The sequence below is a fragment of the Chlorocebus sabaeus genome, chromosome 7 (genome assembly GCF_047675955.1).
Source record: "Chlorocebus sabaeus isolate Y175 chromosome 7, mChlSab1.0.hap1, whole genome shotgun sequence".
Lineage (NCBI taxonomy): Eukaryota > Metazoa > Chordata > Mammalia > Primates > Cercopithecidae > Chlorocebus > Chlorocebus sabaeus.
In genome coordinates this window covers 51,498,091-51,524,367 of record NC_132910.1, presented here as the reverse complement: position 1 = coordinate 51,524,367, position 26,277 = coordinate 51,498,091, and the positions used below count along the sequence as shown (strand labels likewise).

The following is a 26,277-nucleotide window of genomic DNA, read 5'->3' as shown; positions in this document are numbered from 1 at the left end:
CTGGAAGGTTAATGTATGAAGGATAGGGAGGAAAGAAAAAAATAATAATTTTGAGTTTCAAAACTATTCTGACCACAGTATAGAGTTGCAGTCTCCAATGTGGAGTATACAAGATGTTCCACTGGACAAGGAAAAATGTTCGAACTTCTACAAATACATATTAAAAACTTAAGCTTCGTTAATATTTATCCTAGGGATTCACTTAGTCAATATGACAGGTGTCATGACTCATTTAGGGCAGGTGAGGTAATATTAGGAAAGGGTGAGCATTCCACAGTGTTGACTTTCACATATTGGCTGTGCCTCTGTTTATGTATGCCAGGTTAAGTAGATTTATGGATATAGTGCTAGTTTAACTGAAATAATCTTCATAAAATAGACATACTCTTAAAAAGACTGCTGTTAAAAAAAGCCCATGAGATGAAGTAATATTAACATTGTAAGGCACGGCAATCAATAAACTTCCCTGGGTTTCTGATTTGCATGACTCCAGTCACCAGAATAAGAGAACTAGGTGTAGGCATATTACATTAAAGATAGTGCAGGGGCCCGTGACTTTGGTTTGGATCATATGGGGCTCAGAGAAAAACTGTAAAGCAGCCCGTTGGGTGTGAGTGTCTGGAATTTACAGATGTCTATACTAAACACTGAGTTGTCTAAGTAAAGGTGGTAATTTAGGATGTATAGGCTTTAATGAAATCTTAACTTTAAATATCAAAATTTCAATTTTTGAGAGCCTCAAATCTCTCTTGATCTGTCTTTCTCTATTGTCTATAATTAGAATTCTATATTTACTCTGATGTTTTTAAAGTTTTTCTAAAGTTAAGGACGAATGTTTTCAATCTTAGAAGTTTTTCTTTAACTTTTTGAAAATAAGTAAATGTATTAACGCCATTTTATATGGGTGTTGTTTAAAAGAGGCATTTGAAATCAGCTCTTTTACTTTTTAAAGTATGAAACTTTCAAACATACAGAAAATGAATTAGATAGCTATGGACCCATCAGCCACATTTAACAGGTTTATATTTTGACATATTTGCTTCAGAATTTTTCTTAAAGAAATAAAGCATTACAGAAATAGAAACATATCTACCCTCATCTCTTCCCTCCTCTCTTCTCAGGGGTAACTACTAAACCTGTATTAGAGGTTTGACATTCTAATGCATGTTTTTAAGGAAGAATGGGCTTAAGTTTTAGCTATATCAATATGGATAAATCTTTAAAATAAATGTTACAGTTAAAAAATGAAGTTGAATGATATTTTAGTAGTTCACGTGGTTAAATAAGAATAATAGTTAACCACAATAGCATTACCAAGGTTAACCAAAACATCACATTTCTTTATTCTTGGTTGGAATTTTTTCCACCAGTATTGTATATGTATGTATCAACAATGAACAGAAGCCAGAGATTATTTTTAAATTTGTAGTTTGCTTGGTAGAAGTCTATTAAAACATAAAATTCATTAACAGTAAAATTTGTAAAGGATGCAAAGGGGTAGGTATGGTGGCTCACACCTGTAATTCCAGCACTTCGAGAGGCTGAGTCAGCAGGATCACTTGAGCCCAGAAGTTGGAGACTAGTCTGGGCAACATAGCAAGATCCTGTCTCTACAAAAAAATATTAAAATTATCTGGCAATGGTGCATGCCTGTAGTTCTAGCTACTCAGGAGGCTGAGGTAGGAGGATCACTTGAGCCTAAAAGGTTGAGGCTACAGTGAGCCATGATCATGCCACTGCACTCCACCCTAGGTGACAAGAGCGAGACTCTGTATTAAAAAAAAAAAAAAAAAATCATATGCGATCCTAAGTGAAGTGGCGAAAACACTGGGACAATTTCTGCTTTAGAACATACGCCTGGCTACATAAAATTTGAGTCCCTGATTATGGTTAGTTAAATCTCTAAACTTGAAGACATAATTTGTGCTAAACTCTGGTTACAGAGATACGCATATGACCTAAACCTTGCTTTCTAGCATTTCAAAGTTGTAGAGCAGAGATATAAACAAATCGTGAAACAGCATGATAAGCATTTTAGTAAAAGTGCGGAATGTATAAAGTTCCAAGGGAGTGGGGGCAGTATCTACCTGATTCTGCATTGTGGATTTCTTTCAGGTTTTGTCACCAATACAACCAACATTTTTGGTCTAGAGAATAGTTAACACATAATATTGCAATGCTCTTTTTCAACTGGTTTTTCAGGCACAGAGAAAAGCTCTGTCTTGAACATAGAGCACTGCTGTCCTTCTAAGTAGATCTTCAGGCTGGGTGCAGTGGCTCACACCTGTAATCCCAGCACTTTGGGAGGCTGAGGCAGGTGGATCACCTAAGGTCAGGAGTTTGAGACCAGCCTAACCAACATGGTGAAATCCCATCTCTACTAAAAATTTAAAAATTAGCCAAGCATGGTGGTAAGCACCTGTAATCCCAGCTACTTGGGAGGCTGAGGCAGGAGAATCACTTGAACTCAGGAGGAGGAGGTTGCAGTAAGCCGAGATCATACTACTACACTCCAGCCTGGGCAACAAGAGAAAAACTCCATCTCAAAAGAAGAAAAAAAACAAAGTAGAGCTTTGACATAAGTAACTCCAGTTTCATGTCATAAATCAGCAAATAGATGAGTGCTCAGGTTTTGTGTATGGGAAGAACATAGTTTTTATATAAAAATGAAACAAATTATGAATGACCACTAAGGTCTCTTGTTCTTTATGTCTAAGATATATTTTATTTTACTTAATTATACATCAATTTTGTTCTCAATTATTAGTCTCAAATTACAAACTTTGATATACACAGTCCATTATATTTCAAATTAAACATCTGAAAACCTTAGTTTTCAATCACACAAGCCCCTATTTGGGTATATCAGGGCACCGGAGAGTCTGGTGAACATTTTAACTGAGTTCCAAACGTTACAATTACATTAGCAAAGTGCTTACCCTTTGTCTTCCCTGAATCCCAATGCCTTGAACTATATCCCATTCCTAAAGGCCTCATTCTAAATTCACTCTTATTGTCACCTAGGGAGCAGTAGGCCAAATGAAAGAGAAGGATAGAGGAGATGGGGAAGGATGGTTGGCTAAGGGAGGAAATGAAGGAAGAAAAAAGAGAAGAAGAAAAGGAAAAGGATCTGAGTTAGAATGCCAACTCTGTCCTTATTTGTTTTTTTAATTAAAAAACATTTTGATATGTAATATTTGTACGTATTTATAGGACTCGTGATTTTTTAAAAAATTTTAAGGGTACAAGTGATATTTTGAAACATGCATACAATGTGTACTGTTATTTAATCTCTGGGGGTCAGTTTTCTCATCTGTAAAATGGGGGTAAAAATACTTTCCCATTCAGGTTTGTAAGAGTGAATACACTATAAATAAATTATTTAGTTGAGCACCTCACCACATTGTAGGCCCTTCAAAATAACTATTATTTATTGATATTTTAATCTTTATGCAGCCCAGAAGCATTAGTAGGAAAAAAAAAATCAGGAAAGTCTTTGGATGAAAGAAATTCATATTTAATGATGGAATTGTTAATATGTGTCATACAGCAAATGGACTTGAATTCCTCTGCTTCTACCATTTACTGGTTGTGTGACTTTGGGCAGGTTGCTTAACCTCTGAGCTTCCTCTACCTCATCTCTTAAATAGGGATGATAATGTTAATAAGTTTACAGTGTAAGATTTGAAAATTAAATGAGATAGTGTGCACAAAGCACTCAGCACAGGGCCTGCCACACAGTGAGGGCTCACATTAACTGCTCCACTTTGCAGTCTGGGGCACACCACTCTGCACCTCAGAAACTCCAGAAATCTGTTCGACACCCGAGTTTGCTTTTCACAATTTTTTTTTTTTTTTTTTTTTTTTTTTTTTGAGACAGCGTCCTGCTCTGTCACCCAGGCTGGAGTGCAGTGGGTGCAATCTCGGCTCACTGCAACCTCTGCCTCCCAGGTTCAAGCAATTCTCCTGCCTCAGCCTCCTGAGTTGCTGAGATCACAGGCACGTGCCATCATGACTCGCTAATTTTTTTTTTTTTTTTTTTTTTTGAGACGGAGTCTCGCTCTGTCGCCCAGGCTGGAGTGCAGTGGCGCAATCTCGGCTCACTGCAAGCTCCGCCTCCCGGGTTCACGCCATTCTCCTGCCTCAGCCTCCCAAGTAGCTGGGACTACAGGCGCCTGCCACCGCGCCCGGCTAATTTTTCCTATTTTTTGTAGAGACGGGGTTTCACCATGGTCTCGATCTCCTGACCTTGTGATCCGCCCGCCTCGGCCTCCCAAAGTGCTGGGATTACAGGCGTGAGCCACCGCGCCCGGCCTTTTTTTTTTTTTTTTTTTTTTTTGTATTTGTAGTACAGACAGGGTTTCACCGTGTTAACCAGGATTGTCTTGATCTCCTGACCTCGTGATCTACCTCGTGATCAGCCTCCCAAAGTGCTGGGAGTACAGGCATAAGCCACCATACCTTTTGTAATCTTGAACAAATTGCTGTGTTCCTGGGCCTCTGTTTTCTTATATAAACATTTTTAGAAAAAAGTGGAAAAGCAAGATAGATGACCCATAAAGCCACTACAGGGATTAAGTAAGAAAATATATGCAAAATCACACATATCATAATGCCTTATACAAATGTATGGTGGCATTCAATCATGCCAAGTATTCATTTCTGGAACCCTCTCTTCTCTTGATATATGTGAGATATTCTTCTCTTTCTAGGCCTTAAATCTCCATGTTTCCTTAGGTTTCTTCATCAAACTTTCTCTGACCTTGTTGAGTTGACACACTTTCCTCCTGTGCTCTCAATTCACATGGCTCCAGACAGTACCATATGTGAATGACACCCAAGAATCTATTTCCAGGGCTTCTGTCCCTTCTGAGCTTCTGATTCAAATCCCCACTTGCACATCCCACGTAAAATTAAACTTTTCCAAAATTAAATTCACTATCTTCTGCCTTAGAACTCACCCCTTTTTCACTTCCTCTAATTCAGTGAAACCCAAGTCCTGTCTAATTAAACTTCTAGGGTCTCAAAATTCACTTTCCTCCTTCTTGTCACAGACCCAATTCAGACCACCACCATCTCACCTGAATCATTCTTCGATGTTTTAGTTCATCTCCAGGACTGTCCTGAGCCCTTCAATCCCTTCTATAGACCACAGCCGTGTGAATGAACTGTCCCCAAGCCAGGGTTAGATAAGCTTCCTTTTCTTCAGTAACAATATGTGTACTCACCCCCATTGCACTAGCAATGATACTCCCACATATCCCCATACACATACATTCACATGTATAAGTTCCACAAAGGAAAAGACATTTTGGTTATTTTCATTTATTTTTGTGTAACAACTGCCCACCTAACTGCTTCATACGCTGTAGTTCTTTCAATGTTTGAATGAATAAAGGGAATGAGTTTGAGTGGAGCAGAACTTGAACTCAATTTACTGAATTTACTGATTATCTCTAGTTTGTCCTAGCTTCAATTTATCAGGAAAAGCCAGTGTAGGACACTCAAATATTTACTGAGGGCTATAAAAACATAAGATACATTGATAATTGACAAAACTGAAATAGCTGAAACATATTTTTAAAAAACACTAAAAATAACCAGAGATAACAATTTTGAATTTGCCTTTGCATTGCCACAATGGCTTTTACTGATCAAGTTGACAATTAGGTTCACAAGCCACATGAGAGAGAGAGAACAGGACAACAAAAAGGTCATACAGAATTATGGCATTTTTTTCCAGGATATCTGACTTCCAAATAATGGGAGTCTCATAAAGAAATCAGAAAAAATAAAGAAGAAGAAGAAGGTATTCAACTAATGATTCAAGAAAATTTTCCAGAACTAAAAAACACAAGTTTCCAAACTGAAAGGTGTCACCGTGATACAAGGTGTCCAGTACAATGGGAAGAAAAACAGTCTTATAAATACATATGACTGAGAAACTTCAGAACATCACATATAGAAAAGAAGATGCTAAAAGCTTCCAGAGAGGTGGAGAGGAGAAAGCAGGTCACATACTAACAAGCATGAATCTGAAGGCACCAGATGTGTCAGTACCAAAACTGGTACCTGCAACATAGTAGAACAATCCCTTCAAATTTTAAGAATGAAGTATTGCAAACCTAGAATTCTACACCCAGTCTAACTATAAATTAAGTGCGATGGTAGAATCAGGACATTTTCAGATGGGCAAGGTCTCAAAGTTCACCTCTCAGGCAGTCTCTCAGGAAGCTACTGGAAAATATGCCCCACCCAAAACAGGAGAGTAAGTCAATAAAGAGGAAGTCTCGGGATCCAGGAATAAGGATCTCAGACAGAAGGAAGGTGAAGGAAATGTCCCAGATGATGTGACAGGAAATCCCAGGAAGACAGCTGAGGGGCAGATGGGGAAGACAAGTAGCTCAGATAGGAGGAGCAGGGTGGAAAGTGTATCTTCAAGACAACAGGGAAACTGAGATTTCCTGAAGCGTTAGACTGTATTAAGAGGAAGTCAACACTTTGTGAAGCAACACAGGATGACCCTAGTAGCCATGAGCACACAGAAAACAAAGCAAAAATTTTTTAAAAGGTACAATTATAAGTACCCAGAAAACAAAGTTGTAGAAGAAAAGAATTACAATCCTGATACACTACATTCATCAGTTATGAATGATATCTAATTGGTCATAATGAAAACTGAACATTGGTTTAGCCAAATAAAGCTGTAGCTATACTGAGAACAGAAGTAGAAGGTAACTGTGATTGAGGGGGTAGGAGGGCAGGGGTCAGAAATAACAAATTTACCATAGGATAATAAAAAATTGAAAAAAATAGCATTAAATGAGTGTTCTTAGACATACAGCAGTAGATGCCAGGAAAAAGAGCTGAGAGAATTAAAAATTGTTTTCTCTGAGGAGCAATAATGAGGGGAAGGAACAGAAGAATGATGTTTTTAAATTATTAGCCTTGTGAAATATTTGACGTTTTAAGCTATGTATGTGCATAGCTTTGAAAATAAAAATTTAGTTTAAAGAGTAGAAAAATTGCTTTATATTCAAAAATTCAAATATAATGTATAAATAATGACAAACAACATCTTAGATGGTTGACCTAGGAAAACAAGTATTGAACATGTTTACATCTATGTGATTTCCTGCCGCCACACACTAAATGTAATAATTCACAGCTAGCAATACTATTAGCACACTTTCTGAGATGTGACATTTCCACCTTCAGTACTATCATTGTATACTGTAACTATTTGTTCTGCCAAAATTAAAAGGAGCTTTCAGCTGCAGAGTCCTATTTGGCACCCAGTAATCCACCCCTTGATCTGATACCTGAAAAAAATTTTGATGTAAGCAGGGAATGAAAATTATGTTTTCATCATTCATTGCCATCATGGTATGTTTGTCACAACTGTTTCAATTTACTCCCACACTTATAGCAATGAGAACTAACATAGCACTAGCATTTAGTTAACTGCTGTAAATGCCAAAACAAAACAAAATTTTGACACTGTAAGAGCCATAAATATTTTCATGAGGTCTTTCTGCTGTACTGTAAATAGTTGCAAATTATAGATGTTTTGGAGAGATCATCAGTTTTAAAACTCTTAGAACTCAAAAGACCTACTGCTGTTATTAATAATTGATATTTCATATGACTAGTTAAATAGCCGTATAAATTTATCAGCATTGCACAGGAGGGAGATGTGTGTCTTCTCCCTTTTTTCATCAGTGTGTTTTTAGGTGGCTAGTGATAATTCACCCAAAGCAGATAGGAAACCTTGGATATAACAACAAAAACCAAAGAGCAATCTGTTTCCTTTCACAATTCAGGGCTACCCATATTATTCAACCTATAAAAGGAAATCACACCCATTTTACATTTTTATTTGCATGCAGCTGTAATTACCAGGCAATGAACTAATGAAATAGGGCCTATTAAGAAAGGACAGCTTCCAAGAAATCAGCTGTGTATCTTGTTGCTAGAGAAAAGAACTCTCTTCTAAGGAGGAATCCTGAACCATTAGTGATATATCCAGTAAGTTCTCAGTTTTCTGGACTGATAAATGGAAGTTGTTTTCAGATCTGAACCAAAGACTAGAATTCCATTGTGTTGTTTTTAAGTCAATGGAAATCTAAACCTCTTAAGTTTCAAATGAGGGACTAAAGGGGATTAAAATCTTTCATGTTGTATCTCTGAAAAAATATTCAAGATATTGCTAATAGTGGTTGCCTCTAGGAGGAGGATTGGGTGGGTGAAGGTTAGGATAGAGGGATTTCTGATTACTACCTAACTTTTCAATTTTGTACCACATGCATATATTACTATAATTTTTTTTTTCTTTTTACAAACACTTTATGGGGCCGGGGCATGGTAGTTCATGCCTATAATTCCAGTACTTTGGAAGGCTAAGGCAGAAGGATCCCTTGAGCACAGGAGTTTGAGACCAGCCTAAGTAACAAACAAGACCTCATCTCTACAAAAACTAGAGAAAATTAGCTGGGTGTAGTGGCATGCACGTATAGTCCCAGCTACTTGGGAGGCTGAGGAGGGAGGATTGCTTGAGCCCAGGAAGTCAAGGATGCAGTGAGCCATGATCGTGTCACTGTACTCCAGCCTGGGCAACAGAGTGAGAGCTTGTCTCAAAAAAAAAAAAAAAAAAAAAAAAGCTATATATGAAGATTTATCTATAGTCTTATCATCTTCATATACTTACTCTCACTCAGACATCACTGTTGTCTGTTAGCACAATTACAGTAGTTTAGTAGTTTCTGTTCAAGAATATTCTGTAGAAACTGAGGTTCTACATTTATATATTCCCTGGCTTTTTATTGCTGTTGTTTTTATGAGCTTTTCTCTAACTTCGTGAGTCTGAGAGTGTGTGTGTGTGTGTGTGTGTGTGTGTGTGTGTGTGTGTGTGTGTATACAGCTGGGAGCTGAATGTTTATGCTCCTTAAAAATCCTTCTAGTTTTATTTATTTGAGAGAGATCAAGGAAAGGCAATGCCCATTAGCCGTCAAGTAAGAGAAAAGGAATGCAGATAGAGTAGTAGTGTACTTAAATGGAGCTGTGGAGAATAATATAAATCAAAACTGTCATTCTTGAGAGCTTAAAGTTGTACTTCTAGCTGCCAAAGATGTCTAAAATAAGAATTAATCTGCACATTTGTATCTATTGATAAATACATTGTTTTTATTTGGCCACCACAAAATTGCTAGCATTCCCTCCTTTCACCACTTCTATAACTCCTATAGCTTTTATTTACCTGTATTTAAATAATCCACTCTCTAATACCTTAGGGTAAGAGTATGTTAAAATATGAGTGAGCTGTTTGAGAACTCTACTAACACTATAACATGATTTTTATTCCTTTCATTCAGCATTTCAATTTTTAAAAAGCTTTATATTTTCAATATCAAACTTAAGCTAATTTTTAAAAAGAAACAGTAACTGAAATTGATAATAATCCTTCAATTTTTCAGCCAAATTTATAAAAATCAGACTATGTTTATGTGATTTCTAGCAACTGGCTAAAAAACTGGAAAATGTAAAGCTAGCTATCTGTTGTCAAGTAATTATTTTTACTGAATTTTGATGAGTTATTTACCTCTTGGGTTAATGTATATTTTAAAATATATTAACTGGTTAATTCAGGAAGTCCAAATTTGTGTATATATATAAAATTGTGAGAGTTGTTTTGTAGAGGCAGAGATTCTCAGTATTGCCTATGCTGGTCTCAAACTTCTGGCCTCAAGCAATCCTCTCACTTCAGCCTCCCAAACCTACCGGGGTTACAGAAGTTAAGAGCTTTGTGGGGTTTTTAACATGTGTGATAACCTTGAATAAATTGATCTTCAATACACTTTCCAGGAAAACTAAAGTACTTCATCTATAAACACTTAAATCTAGAGCAAGGGTCCCAATGCCTGGGCTGTGGACTGGTACCCGTCTATGGCCTGCTAGGAACCCTGCTGTGCAGCAGAAGGTGATCAGCGGGGCTACAGAGCATTACTGCCCAAGCTCCACCTCCTGTTAGATCAGCGGCAGCATTAGATTCTCATAGGAGTGCGAATTCTATTGTGAACTGTGCATGTGAGGGCTCTAGGTTCACACTCTTTATGAGAATCTAATGCCTGATGATCTGTTACTGTCTCCCATCACCCCCAGATGGGACCCTCTAGTTGCAGGAAAACAAGCTCAGGGCTTCCACCAATTTTACATTATGGTGAGTTGTATAATTATTTCATTATATATTACAATGTAATAATAATAGAAATAAAATGCACAATAAATGTAATGTGCTTGAATCATCAGTCAGTGGAAAAACTGTCCTCCACGAAACCAGTCCCTGGTGCCAAAAAAGATTGGGGACCACAGATCTAGAACTTTATGGAAAAACACAATGTGGTTGCTGTTTTTATGTAACTATGACGTACAAGTAGTAGCATTCCTCCCTCTTGCCCAATTCTGTCTTGTGTCTTGGAATTGAACACTCACCTCCCATTTATTCCATGAATTTGAAGTGTGTGTCTTGTACTTCTGGGGTAGATTTGTTCCAAGGGTGTGTATATCAGTTGCCTGGGTTCTCCCTTGCCGTTTTTGAGGCATCAATAACAGCATCATCTTTTTCTTCCCCTGCTGGCTTCTCTGTTCTGTCTTCCCCAGTAGCAGAGGACTTTTGTTTGTTATGTCTGGCTTCGTAGGGACTCTCCAGGGGTCCCTTAGTCTTCCCTTCCACTTCCCTCAATTCCTATTCCGTTTCATCCTCCCTCCGGGTCCAGAAGCTGGTTTTCCTCTTCTGATTTATGCCTGAGGCAAAGCAGCTGTCTTTTAAAGATAAGAACCAGAAAATAGAGATATCAAACAGACATAAAGAATAATATAGGAAAGACAAGAAGTCCCTTTCCCTAAAAATAGCTTTGTCATTAGCTCTTTTTATGCAGAACGTCCAGATTTATTTCCCATTGTCCCTTTGCTTGAACAAACCAAGTCAGTCAAACTACCTCACCTGATGAGAAAGAGAACAGTGAAAAGGAAATCCTCTAGGCCAGACTGATTTAACCAAAGTAATATAATATGAAAAGTGGCTAACTTGAATCTTCTTTTTTGGTAAATGTTAAAATTATAGCATAACCACAAAGGAAGAGTTTGGGGACACAAAAAAAGAATAGGATAAAAAGACTTACTGGAAGAAAATGAACTGTGAATAAATACCTAGTAAAATGAGAAGCAAAGAAAGCACATGCATATTATATATATATATATATATATTTAAATAAGCATGCATAAGAAAGCATGAAGCATAGTTAGATTTTATATACTACATATTCATGGGAGGATTGAGGAGGAGAAGTCACAGTTGAATGGCTGCACTCACTGAGCAGGAGAAACCCTGAGATTCCAAAGAATAAGGTAAATTGTCAGCTGCCACTGCCACCTCTATCTTTCCTCTTGGGAGCTGTGGTCCCGGAAGAGGCAGATGTAGAAGAGAGCCTCTAGGATGAGAATGATGATCCCAGTAGTGCTTTGCTTCCCTGGATATTCCTCAAGGGTAAAATTGCATCACAAATGTATATGCATCAAGAACTAGTATCACTGGTTCCATCTGTAGGATGTAAATTACAATGTAGTAGGGAGAAAGGTCAATGCATACTCTGCATAGGGGTTAAGTGCATGGGTTTCAGCCAGACAGGTAGTGTTAAGACCCTAGGACATGTGATCTAGAACCTTGTTACACAATGTATGATCCACAAGCCAACATTGTTTGCCTTGACCTGGGAGCTGATTAAAAATGCAGAATCTCAGGATTCACCCCAGACCTACCAAGTCAGAATTTGCAAATTATCAAGACTCTTGGGTGATTCTTTTGCACATAAAGTTTGAGAAACACTGGTCTAGGGTAAGTTTCTTAATCTATTCATGTCTTAGCTTTCTAATTTCTAAAATGGGCATACTAGTACCTACTTCCTAGAGATGTGAGGATTAAATGAGGAATACATGTAGAGAGACAGCAAATGTCCAGTAACTGCTAATGAAGACAAGTCATAAAATATGGTTCAGGATTTTGAAATTGAATTCTATGCTCTGCTGCACACACAATTAAATTTAACTAAAGCTGAGTTTTAATTATAAATGCTAACTGACTTTTATGACCATTTCTCCAAATGAAATAGTCACTTACAAATGAGTAGATTCTAAAAGGGCTGTCAATACTAATTACTTAGCTATGCAAGTCACTTTATTTTTTGAGAAATTGATTTCCTTATCTGAGCATAGGGCAGTTCAGCTAAGATCCTTTTTAATTCTAAGTTTTGAGTTTTAGTTATTTGCTGTGAAAATTAATGCTCTTTTTCACTGATTAATTTGGAAGATCACCAAATTAGATATAATGATGGTATAACTCCTAACCTTTCTAACTGATGACTATTTTAACTTAGAAAGCAGAGAAAAGCACAAAAAAGGAAAGGTGACCAGAATAGGATACAAAACCTGAGAAATATCTTGTGGATCTCTGTTTTCATCTCTATAAGTATAAGGTCTCTAAGGCTGCAGTTAAATGTGCTGTTGGAGGTTCTTAAATATCACTGCATAAAAATCACCTGAGCTTCTTGTTAAAAAACACGAATTCCCAGGGCCCCATCTGTAGATATTCTGATTCATGAATGAAGCCTTGAAATTCATAACAAACAACCCGAGAAATTATAATGTAGGCAGAACACAATTTGACAAACACCATGCTAGGTGATTTTTTTCTCATGTCAAACATAGTTTGATTCTTGCATATTAGATCATATAATGTAAACATATTTTCTACTCACTTATATATAAATATTCATAAACCATAATGTCACATATAAGTAGAACTACTGTCATTTGGGAAATAAGAATATGAGTTTCAACTTTGATAAAAGTTCTACGTTCGGCATGATAAGCATCAGGTAAGCAAATAATTTAATGTCTGTGTTTCTCTTTGACTTTAACTACAAAATAAAACTGAACTAAAAACGTTCTTGAAAGGATCACATGAAATAAGTATTTCAAAAGCTCTAAAGCAACTTTAAACATATTGATTTTGATAATATTTATTCAGTTTCATAATTCTTTTCAAGTTTGTAAACATTGAAGGTAAGGATTGCATCTTTTAAATTTCTTTTAGTGGATAGCTATTGTTTCTGCCTGCCTGACATTTCTTTCCCCTTGTTTTGGTAACAGCATCCTTGTTTTCCTTTGGGAAACCTCTGTTCTTCCATTATCAGTTCATGTTCAGGAACTGGAGGAGTGGTTCAAATCTGGGTCTATCAATGAGCCTGTGATCTGCCTAGCAGATCAGAGCACTCTATTTTTCCTACCACTGAAACTGGTTCAGGAATTCGTAAGTGACACAAGCCTGGCCAATAGGAGCGAGCCCCAGAACTTCTGCTGAAACCTTTGAGAAAGAGAACCCTTTTTTAAATTTTTATTTTTATTTATTTATTTTTTTTTTTGAGACAGAGTCTTGCTCTGTCGCCCAGGCTGGAGTGCAGTGACGTGATCTCGGCTCACTGCAAGCTCTGCCTCCTGAGTTCAAGCAATTCTCCTGCCTCAGCCTCCCGAGTTGCTGGGATTACAGGTGCCCATCACCATGCCCGGCTAATTTTTGTATTTTTAGTAGAGACCGGGTTTCACCATCTTTGCCAGGCTGACCTGAAACTCCTGACCTCGTGATCCACCCCCTTTGGCCTCCCAAAGGGCTGGGATTTCAAGTGTGAGCTACCATGCCTTTTTGAAGTAGAGAAACCAGTAGCCTAGAGTCATGTTTGCTATCACAAAAGAAAGCACGGTTGGGAATAAAGCCATTGCAAAAGAAAACAGAAATGAGAGGGTAAAAGTGGCAGATATGTCTATGACATTGTTTAGGGCCTTGAATTAATCCCATCTAGACTTTTCCAATACAAAAGCTTTCTCTCACTGTCTCTCTCTTACCTAGGCAATTATCATGCAGTTGGAGACTTTCAAGGAATGTTGACTGACTTGCTTGCTAATGAAAAAAATAAATCCTTAATCACAGATGACAAAGCAAAGATGTTAAAGTTAATCATTGCAATGTTTTGGTGATTCATTCAAAAACACATTACACGCACATGTAGATAACTGAGAGTTCTTTTGTTTTGTTTGTTTGTTTCAGTAATCTGCAGAGCAACCAAAAACATCTACTAGACATTAATTTTAGGCACTATCCATAAATTACCATTCTGCTTTTCATAATTCACCAAATAATCCCCATACTGAATACCAAACACTGCTCAGCTTGAAGAATGAGTCAGTCTGACTGTCTTGTTCTAGCTTAAAATCTAAGAACTCAGAGCTCTCTGTTCTTTTGTTCCTTATTGTTTTTGGGATTTGAAAACCGGTCACTTCACTTCATATCCTGCATCTGTAAGAGCTGACTAGAATACAGGATTCACCAAGCAGGTAGATAATGAGGTTTTTTTCTTTGTTCATACCGATTTTAAAAAATTAAAAGGATGGCTTCAAGTAAATAATTCTTTACTCTTTTAACATGCTGCCATCATGTGGTTGCTTTGCTCATTCACATTCAAATGTCTCAAAGTTAACATTTATAGTGACTCTTACTCAGCAAGGTACTAAGAGGAAGTGCCCAAAGAAAATGAAGGGAAGAGAATACATTCTTCCCATAATCCTACTTCAGAGGATGGTAGAAATATATGTGTTATTTGTCAAAATGCAAGGTAGAATGTGGTAGGAACCTAAAGAGACAGAGTGCAAAGGAGACTCAGAAGGGAGAGTCAACTCTCTTAGATTTCAATCTATTAAGAAAAAAAAAAAATGTAAGGCTGTAATTTTAGCAAAACTATTTCATAAAATGTGACAGTACAGTAAGCCCTTGGTTAACTCGAGCTTATACCAAAATCCATACATACTCAAATCGGCCCCTCCCATATATGGGTTTTGTATCCTGCGAATACTATCTTTCCATTGTGTTTGGTTGAAAAAAAATCCACCTATCAGTGAACCTGTGAAGTTCAGCCTTGTGTTGTTCAAGGGTCAACTGTATTTACATATATTATTAATTCCTTGAAACATCTCAGCAATCATCTCTATTTTAATTCTGGAGTGCTTGAAAATAACAGAGTACATGCCAAATGTCCATGTAAATTAAAAGTGAGAGTCTTTGCTCATATTTTGGACTCATAGAGCTTTACATAGTTTACTTTACTGTTTCTGAGTCCTGAGTGGTGGATAAGGCAGGAAGATTTGAGAAGAGTTCATCAAATTTTTCTAACTTAAGAACTTTTTTTACTGAATCTTGCTTTATATGTAGGTGCTAAAAAATGTGGTTTGATTAGATGAATTCATGTAAAAATACCCAAACATTTTGAGATTTTGTATTTAATTTTCAATAATCAAAGAAAAATTTAGTAAAATGACTTGGATTAAGTTCTATTATAATATTCATTGCCAAATTGTTTTTAGAATGAGTTTTAGCACCTAGAAAGAGAATTGAAGAAGTTGTACATTTTTAAATTATAAAAAAGAAAAGAGTTTTTTAGGGCTACATACAGGACACATAGTTACTAAATTCTGCTTAGATTTAAGCACTTACATCTTGTCCGCAAATTATTCTTTTAAAATATTACAACCTTCAATTCTGAACTAAGAGAGGTCTTCCTGGTCCTGCCCGCATTTAGGAATCCTATCATCTCAAACCCCTGGACCTCAGCACTACTTTTTTCCCAAATCACAAGTCAAAAACAGCCTATCCAGTAGTTTGCAGCCTCCTTGCCTACTCTCTTAAACACAAATTTTATTTAGATCACCAAAAAGATTCGTGTTATGGGTTGATTGTGTCCACTGCCCCATAATTCATATGTTGAAGTGCTAATCCCCAGTACCTCAGAATGTTACCTTATTTGGAGATAGAATCTTTACAGAGGTAATCAAGTTAAAATGAGATCATTAAGATGGGCTGTAATCCAGCAGGATTGATATCCTTATAAAAAGAATAAATGTGAACACAGAAATAGTTTCAGAGAGAAAACAGCGTGTAGACACTGGGAGAAGGTTGCTGTCTACAAACCAAGAGGAGGGGTCTGGAACAAATCCTTCCCTCAGAAGGAACCAACCCTACTGAGACCTTGAGCTTGGACACGTAGTTCCAGAACTGTGAGACAATAAATTTCTGTTGCTTAAGCCACCAAGTCTGTGGTATTTTGTTACAGCAACCCTAGCAAACTAATACAATTAGATTGGTTAAAATGGTTTATATTAATTTCCTTTTAGGCATGTATATCTTTGCAGCTAGTCCTAACTTCCTGTTCTGATTCTAGAAAATACAAAAACAATATATTACTATTTTCATCCGGAAACTGTTAGTGTGTTAAATCATTTTTGAGAAAAACTAAGACCCTGGAAAGAGACTGTATACTTTAATAATCAAAGCAGAAGATTAAAAATTGGTACTTACAGGCATAAATATTGGTATTGGCAGTTATTTCTCTAACCGCATCTTCCTATTTCCCTGTCCCAGCCAAAATTCTATCAGGCTATGTGGAGAGAGGACCAATTATTTTCCTCCTTAACCCTCAATATTTCAGGCCAAGAGAAGAAAAAGAATATTAGTTTTGTGATTCTCAAGTAGCAATCTTTTAAAGACCATCACCTGGAGGAGAAGAACACCAGTTGAGAATTATCGATGATAATCGTCAACCTTTTTTACCAACCTTCAGTGATAGGGTGTCCCCGCCTGTAGAGGGATAGATGAGCCTGCCTCTAACTGTGAAGCTGCAAATGCCTAATATCGGTTTCCATAACCTCCTTTACAGGCAGAGCATGAACACCCGACCAAGACCACAGACCAGACACGGCCTACACTGACCAAATCAGATGTTGTAAGCCTAAAGAAGCAGGGACTGCTCCAATTTCATTTGGAAAAGCCAGTAGCAGCCACATTCATTTTCTGAGGTAACAGGAGCAGTTGTGCCACCACAGCACCCAAGGTCGATAATCAGGCATGATCAAGCCACAGAGGATAGCGCACAACAATGGCGATGCCTGTGTGATTCTGTAGCGTAATTCTGAACACTGTTCAGGGCTGATGAGCCTGCCTACCTGCAGTTAGAGTTACCCCATTTGTGCTTCAATCAGCCATAGTTTCTGTTGCTTCCAGCCAAAAACTGACTGACCTAAAGGATATGGTTGTTTTAAATTTATCTTTTAAGAAATATAGAATTCTCTAATTATTTTGCTTTTTACAATAAAGGGATCAAAACATTTTACTCAGTAAATAGAAATATTAAATGTAGATTTAAATTCTTCATGAATGGTTGACAGATAGAGGTAAATAGGAAAGGAACATAGAGAATAAGAGGCAGAAAGAAAGACAACTTATTAGATGTTCAAAAGTTTGTTTTTTAGAATTTTAAGACTAAAAACCTTCTTGATTTCTCATCATTGTTTGGCCCATATTTTACTTAACTTGAAAAATCTGTATCAAATATTTATTTAAGATAACTAAATAGAAACCATAATAGAGAATATAATATAATATAGAATGCAATTTAAAAGTATAATGATATGACGGTTTTCACCCCACACAATGGCAAGACCCCAAAAGTGTGACAATGCACTATGTTGGAATAAATGTGGGGAAACAGGCCCTTTCATGTTGCCTGTGGAAATATAAATTGGGACAACCATGTTTTGGGAGGAAAATTCAGAAGCATACATCTGGATGACTCATGCAACTGCCCTTTGGCCCAGCCGTTCTATTTCTAGGAATTAATGCTGCAGATAGATACATACATGCATAAAACTACAAAAGTAGAAGGATATTAATGGCAACCACAATCAAGAACTAATTATATCAGTTCTGGTATATATATATAAAAAAATAGTATGCTATGAAGCTGTTAAAATAAGCCAGGAAGGTCTCCAAATGCTGATATGACAATCATAGCCAGGACTTATTGGTAAGTGGCAAAAAAAAAATGCTTACTTATATAGTATGTTATCATTAGGGGGAAACAATAATTATAATGATCTTTATATTTGTGTGTATACGCTTGTGTGTGGATAGACTATCTCTAGAAGGTCTCTTTTTTAAAAAACCTGTTAATACAAGTAGGGATTACTTGTGAATAGGAAATTGGGTGTCCAGGGAATAGGGCAGATGGTAGATTATGCCCTTTGTATCTTTTGAATTTTATAATACATTTCTTTATTATCGATTTTAAAATCACAAAAGGTACTAGACTATACATATATGCATGGATATAGTAAATCATTTTTAACTGTAAAGAAATACAAGTATATAAAGATCTATCAAAAATTATAAGAATAAACCCAAAATTCCAAAAATAAGTACTTTATTAGGAATTAGATTCATGCAGAAAATATCCATAAATTTGTTTCTAGTTAAATAACCCACATCTGTTATTTTTGCTGATACAATGTGGCAGATAAAGCTCTTTCCCTCTCGCCCTAGATCTTACCATAGGCCTGGGACAATTTGGCAAAGCAAGAATGGACTTGTTCAAAGTCTAAGAACAAAGAGGAAGAAGGTTTGTATGTGTTCAGTGAAGAAAAAGAGATACAAATTAGAGAGAAAGAAGAGGGGTCTTGAATCCATGGAGCACGATTACACACCTTGACAGCCCTGGCTGTCTCCAATATTTGGGGAGAAATGTCTTTTCAACACAGAAATGAGAAAGGTGGCTCCTATGGCAGATGGCAAAGTGGTTCCTCGTACACACTGCCAGAGGTATGCTTAAAGCTAACATTTCAAGCAGACAAAGACTTTAGACATTGTATATAATCCTCCTAACTCTTTTAATTTTTACATATGAAGAAACTGAAACCTAGGGAAGTTGTGACTTGCCTGAATTTACACTGCCTGAATCCAGGGGAATTAGGATAAATGTTCCCCTAACTGATGTTTCCTCAAATCTACATTCAGTACTTTTTTTTCCGCTACACATATGAATTGCTTGCTCCCCAGAAGTAACCCTTCCATATGTAGAAGGAGGTGCTTCTTCCATGTTCAGTATAACAGAGATGAAACAAAGTGAAGGAAACGTGTTTCCCCCTTCTCTTGTAAGCCCACAGCCAGAGCAGCTAAATTTCTATACGTTTGGTACAACTCTTTCAGCTGGACTTCAGTTCTACAGACGAAGGATATGTAAAGTAAGGTCAAGTTGGGTTAATGCTGTGCTGCAGCCAAGGCTGTTCTGGGTGCAAATACCAGAAGCCAACTCAAATTAGTTTGAGTAAAAGGAGTGCTAATACCGGAGATGCAGAAGTACTGTTCTTGGGTTTCACATACTTTGAGGAGAGTAAAGAAATAAGGACAGGTTTTACATGAAGTGGAAAGCTGGGGCCAGGCATGGTGGCTCACACCTGTAATCCCAGCACTTTTGGAGGCCAAGGCAGGCAGATCACCTGAGGTCAGGAGTTCAAGACCAGCCTGGCCAACATGATGAAACCCTATCTCTACTAAAAAAATACAAAAATTAGCTGGGCATGGTGGCAGGCCCCTGTAATCCCAGCTACTCAGGAGGCTGAGGCAGAGGTTGCAGTGAGCAGAAATTGCACCACTGGATTCCAGCCTGGGCGACAGTGAGACTCTGTCTCAAAAAAAAAAAAAAAAAAAAAAAAAGGAATCAAAACTGTTTTCTATATACTCTTTCAGTTTTGCATCTGACAGGACAACATCTACAAAGAATAGAATAGATGAAACTCTTGCAGCGGAACCTTAAAAGCCATTATAGGAAAAAGGAATGAGTAAAAGATGGCTCAACTATCAGTTCTTGTTTTAAAAAAAAAAAGCCAAGATTTTAGATTAAAACTTTAATATGAACCTAGAACATATTACTAGGAGCATAAGGCTCACCATAAGGAAAGTTATTTTTTTTCCTTTATTAGTCATACTAAATCTAGAATATTGGGCTCCACTCTAGACACTATGAGAAATAGATAAAATAAAAAATTAAAATATCCAATGGGTAAAATTTTTGAAAATGTAGTTTTTCCAGAGGAAAGACCATAGCCAGAGGACTTGATAACCTTCTTTAAATATTTGAGGAGCATTTAATTAGGGATAATCTGTGGGCCTATGGGACAGAACTAGGATGAGTTAATAGAAGCTGTGGAAGTGGAATAGTGTGTGGCGGGAGGCCTTCTGTGTCACAAGGGTTCGTGTGTGATCTGTGAAGGGAGCCATGTGCTTCACTGCATGATAGAGAAAAAAACTTTTCAGCACATGGCCCAATTCAGGGGAAAAAAATTTGTAGGACACATTTTTTCCAACTCAAAATAGCTTTCCTGAATTCTACTGGGGAAAGCTTTTTACAACTTAGATTAAATTCTTTAACAAACAGCAGGATATTGAGAGATTTTGGCATTTCTTTGTAGCTATTAGAATTTAATATCTGGGCATGTTAGCAAAATAGCAACTTTTCAAAACCCTTACATTGGTGTAGTGCTTGAGTCACAAAATACCCTCATATAAGTTATTTCATTCTTGAAACACCTCTGCAAAGTAGATACGGTATTTACTATCCCTGGGAAACAGGTTTAGAGAGGCAAAATGACTTGCCAGAGTCTAGCAAAGGAGGATAACGTTCAAGCAAGATTTAGTTCTCTCCTTTTAATGCAAACTTTAATGATCAAGGTGGTTGCCGTGGAGACTTTTTTCTTCTTTCTTATCATTCTGCTTAGTATGAAGTCAAAAAGCAACCAATCACTGCCTCACAGGCTAGATGTACGTGTTCCTTCAATTCCCAAGAGAATTTTCAGAAGAGAGTGTTTTGTTAAAACAAAGGGACCATGCTTTGTATAACTAAAAGAAGGTGCTGCTTTCAAAAAGTGCATAATCACTTAAATGTTAAAACTCTGCAATATGATTTTTTAATAGTTTATGAGAAAATATTTTCTGTATATTTCGCTTTTAATCTCCAAATACATTAATATTGGCATTATGCATTTAGATTGCTAAATAGCTATGTCATAATAACTATTGATTAGTTTTCTTTATTAACCTAGGTTCCAACGATACGGGCCCTCTACATCCAAGAAATAAAACAGCATAATGATGAGCTCTAATATCAACAGTGTGTACCCAGCACCTAGCACAGTATCTACTAAGTATTAGGCAATCTATAAATATTCATTAAATAAGAGAGCTTTTTTGAGCTGCACCACTAGAAAGACGGTGGAGCAAGAGCAAAGAAAAATCCCTTTGGTTCCAGAAAATCTCCTGAAAAAGAGGAAGGCTTATCAAGTCCTCAATGCCATCCAGGCAAAGCAGGCACTTTCGGCAAAGAAGGAGCAGAGGAAAGGAAAAAGGCTCAGGTTTAAGCGACTGGAATCATTCCTACATGATTCCTGGCAGCAGAAACGTGACAAGGTGTGTCTCAGACGACTAGAAGTGAAACCTCATGCCTTGGAATTGCCAGATAAACATTCCTTGGCCTTTATTGTATGCATCGAAAGGATTGATGGCCTGAGTTTACTGGTGCAGAGAACCATTGCAAGACTTCGCCAAAAGAAAATGTTTAGTGGTGTCTTTGTAAAAGTCACCCCCCAGAATCTAAAAATGCTGCGTGTAGTGGAACCTTATGTGACCTGGGGATTTCCAAATCTGAAGTCTGTCCGGGAACTCATTTTGAAACATGGACAAGCCAAGGTCAAGAATAAGACCATCCCTCTGACAGACAACACAGTGATTGAGGAGCATCTGGGGAAGTTTGGCATCATTTGCTTAGAAGACCTCATTCATGAAATTGCCTTCCCAGGGAAGCATTTCCAGGAGAGCTCATGGTTCTTGCGCCCTTTCCGCCTCTCAGTGGCCCGTCATGCTACCAAAAATAGAATGGGCTTCCTCAAGGATATGGGCATAACCGGCTATCAGGGTGAACGCATCAATCAGCTCATCCGCCAGCTGAACTAGACCCAGGTGCCAAACTGCAATAATTTTTATCAATGAAGTGGAAGCATGTGTTTTTGTTTTTTGGGGAATTTTTATCAAGTATCTTCAGAGAAGACTATTTCCTGCCTTATCTTCAAAAACTGGAAAGGAAGGGTCAAAGAAAAGACAGTAACTGGCTGGGCGCGATGGCTCACTCTTGTAATCCCAGCACTTTGGGAGGCTGAGGCAGGCGGATCATCTGAGGTCAGGAGTTCAAGACCAGCCTGACCAACATGGAGAAACCCTGTGTCTACTAAAAATACAAAAATTAGCTGGGCATGGTGGTGCATACCTGTAATCCTAGCTACTTGGGAGGCTGAGGCTGGAGAATCGCTGGAATCTGGGAGGCGGAGGTTGCAGTGAGCCAAGATTGCGCCATTCCACTCCAGCCTGGGTAACAAGAGTGAAATTCCATCTCAAAAACAGAAAAGAAAAGACAGTAGCTTATGTTCATGGCAAGTACCTCTCATCACAGTCCAATTCCAAGGAAAAATTCCAGCATTTTCTACATTGGCTGCCGCCTCATCTGAAATCAGCACATTCCATGGAGGAAGGAGTCCTGTTTTGTTGCATCTTCTATCCTAGGGTTTAATGTTGGTAAATGAGTAACTCTAGCATTTGTACAAGGCTCCCTAAGACTCCTACAGCAGTCAACCAAGCCCAGGGACATAATTGAATCTGGAGATTCCTGGGGTTTTGTTTTGAAAAAGACTTGAAATACACATAGGAAGAAAGGCATAAAAATAAATGTTCATTTGTCTCTGCAAAAAACAAACAAACAAACAAACAAAACAAGAGGGCTTTTTCTATAAAAATGAAACAAAAAAACCTGTCAGACTTAACAGATATCTATACATCAGTGTTCACAGCAGCATTGTGACCAAAGACAAAAGGTAGAAGCAACTCAAATGTCCATCACAGATGAATGGATAAACAAAATGTATATACATAAAATGGAATATTATTTAGCCTTAAAAAGGAATGACATTCTGACCCATGTTCCAACATGGATAAACATGAAGGTGTTATGCTAAGTGAAATAAATCAGACACAAAAAGACAAGTATTCTACTTCTGTGATGTATCTAGAGTAGTCAAATTTATAGAGACAGGCAGTAGAATGGTGGTTGCCAGGGGCTGGAGAAAGGAGGAATGGGGAGTTATTTTTTAACAAATAATGGAGTTTCAGTTTGGAAGGAAAAAAAGCTCTGGAGACAGATAGTATTGATGGTTGCAGGGCAATGTAAATGTACTTAATGCCACTGACCAGTACACATAAAGATGGTTAAAACGGTAAATTTTATATTATGTATATTTTACCACAGTTGTTTTTAAAAACTAATAAATAAATAAATCATTTACGTTTAGTTTCATGAAATTAGAAATCATGTCCCAACTCCATAATAGCATCTTGGAGATTTAATGTAGCTTAAGTTTTTAAATAATTTTTTTCTTTAAAAAAATCACTTGAATTTAAAATAATTTATTACTAAAATAAGTAGAAAAACAGCTGTCAAGTGTGAAGGAAATGATCATCTTTAAGCATAACTAAATTAAACTCTCAAAAGGCATAAATGCCTAAATTATTTAAAATTTTTATAATTATGAAGTTACATATTAATGTATATTTGTGGAGGAAGAGGACAGAAAAAGCTTTCTACCAGAACTCATGAAGAAATTTAGAAACGACACCTCATTTATAAAAACTTTTATTCAGTAACATTTGAAGAGTTCTCTCAGTTTAATAGCTGGGGGACCATATTGTTTCCATGGGAAATAATCTTTCCTTGAAACTATTCTATGAGAAAAAAAGAGCCGAGATGGTGGCTCATGCCTATGACCCTAGTGCATAGGGAGGCTGAGGTGAAAGGATCACATTATCTCAGAAGTTCAAGGTTACAATGAGCTATCATCACATCACTGCACTCCAGCCTGGGCAACAGAGTGACACCCTATCTCATAAAATAACAATATTAATAATAATAAAGTTATGTAGAGGGGCGGAATCAAGTGTCGGTTTAACCTTAACACATAATAAGGAGACACTATCCCTTATAATAATGTGAATGGTGAAAGTATGTGGCTTTGTTCATAGCCTTAAATAGACGGTATAGGTGGGAAAATATTGCTTACAGACAAACAGAGAGTCCATAGACCAGTGCTTCTCAGCTGGTACTATTGGACAGAATACACAAGTACTCTCCATGCAATACAGTGCTTTCCTAATAGTCAGAAATTGCTCTTCCTTAACATTCATCCTCACCACAAATAAGGAGCTATTTCCTGCAGACCCTAACAGCCTTGATTGATTATCAGTCTGTATAATGTTTCACCCTGCTTGCAGTAACAGTAGGCACTAGGTTATTGTCCTGATTGTGATCTTCAGCTTTCTCTGTTCAGTAGGTGTCATTGATGTGCCCTCTCAGCTAAAGCTTCCTGCTAAGAGTTAACTTTTGCTATTTAACCCTCACCTTTACCTTAACTTAGTTATTCTATTGCATAATACTTGTGTAATATTATATTATTTGGTTCTGATGAGCTATCATTGCTGTGAGATTAAATTTTTTTTTTTTTTTTGAGACGGAGTCTTGCTCTGTTGCCCAGGCTGGAGTGCAGTGGCCGGATCTCAGCTCACTGCAAGCTCCGCCTCCCGGGTCTACGCCATTCTCCTGCCTCAGCCTCCCGAGTAGCTGGGACTACAGGCGCCCGCCACCTCGCCCGGCTAGTTTTTTGTATTTTTTTGGTAGAGACGGGGTTTCACCGTGTTAGCCAGGCTGGTCTTGATCTCCTGACCTCGTGATCCGCCCGTCTCAACCTCCCAAAGTGCTGGGATTACAGGCTTGAGCCACCACGCATGGCTGTTAAAATATTTTTATCAGGCCGGGTGTGGTGGCTCACGCCTGTAATCCCAGCACTTTTGGAGGCCGAGGCGGACAGATCACAAGGTCAGGAGATAGGTCTTATCTATCCCGGAAAGGTAGAGAACAAGAAGAGTGTATTCTAGGCAGGGGAGGCTGCATGTGTCAAGACATAGGCATAGAACTGACCATTCATAGAACCCCCAACAGGACTACATAAAGGAAGAATTCACTTAGGCCTGGGGATGATAAAGTTAGAGAGTGTTTAGATGAATTTTATGTCATGGTGGATAGATTATTAATGATCCTAAAAGGCTGAGATTTGGACTTTGCAGATTATAAAATTCTTATTATGCTTTTATTTCATTGTAAGTATTATCAGAGGCTACGGAGTCCATTTGAAATTTCTCCCTGGGCAACCTTTAAATCTTAACTAAAATCTTAAGAATTTCAACAATTTCAGAGATATGAAGGAGTATATGGAAGCAGAGGCAGATGAAAATTACTGTGCAACTGCTTTCACATTGATTTTTAAAACCACTTTATTAAGTTATGATTAACATGCAAAAAGCTGTACATATTAATGTGCAGTTGGCCCTCCCTGTAGGTCCCACATATTTTAAAAAAATACAACAATAAGAAATAATGCAAATTAAAACAATACAGTATAACAACTATTTACATAGCATTTTTATATTGGGTATTATAAGTAATTTAGAGATAATTTAAAGGATACAAGAGCATGTGCGTGGGTTATACGCAAATATTATGTCATTTTATATAAAGGACTTGAGCATTCTCAGATTTTGGTATCACTGGGTGTTGGGGGTTCTAGAACCAACCCTGCACCTACCACAAAGATAAATGACTATATATAACTTGGTGACTTTCAAGATAAGTATACACCTGTGAAACCATCATCACAATATATGCCATGAACACATGTATCACCTCTGATAGTTTCCTCCTACCCTCTGTGTTATTATTATTATTTTATGATAAGAATACATAACATAAAATCTATTCTCTTAGCAATACATGCTCATTTGATTCTTATAGTACTTTTGTAAGAAATGTTATGAAATCATACATCAGTGACCTTTTATAAACTATAAAACACAATAAAAAGTAAGATACTTATGTAGTATTAAAACAATTCTATTAAATAGGAAAGGCTCATATTTTAACCCCACTTTGCAGACTTAAAAACTGAGACTCAGAGAACTTAATGGACTTTCCCAAGGTCAAGCTAACTAATGGCAGAGCCAGTACTATCAGTGCAGTGCAGTAGAAAGAGAACTAGTTTAGGTCAAAACATTAAGGTTAAAAAATGACTGTAGCAGTAATTAGCCAGGTAATCTTTGAAAAATCAGTCATTTACCTAAGTATGAGTCTCTTAATTTGTAAATTGCAGTTGGTATTAATAATACGTTACTATCTCACAGTAGCTATGAAAACAAATTGA

At 37.2% G+C, this 26,277-nt stretch overlaps 1 long non-coding RNA gene and 1 pseudogene across 1 annotated transcript in view; one reads left to right on the top strand and one right to left on the bottom strand.

Annotated features, from left to right (window-relative positions):
- LOC119621299 (uncharacterized) overlaps positions 1-26,277 on the bottom strand; it is an 81,587-nt gene that overhangs the window by 19,274 nt on the left and 36,036 nt on the right. The window lies entirely within an intron of this gene.
- Positions 18,674-22,178, top strand: LOC103236698 (large ribosomal subunit protein uL30-like 1 pseudogene; annotated as a pseudogene).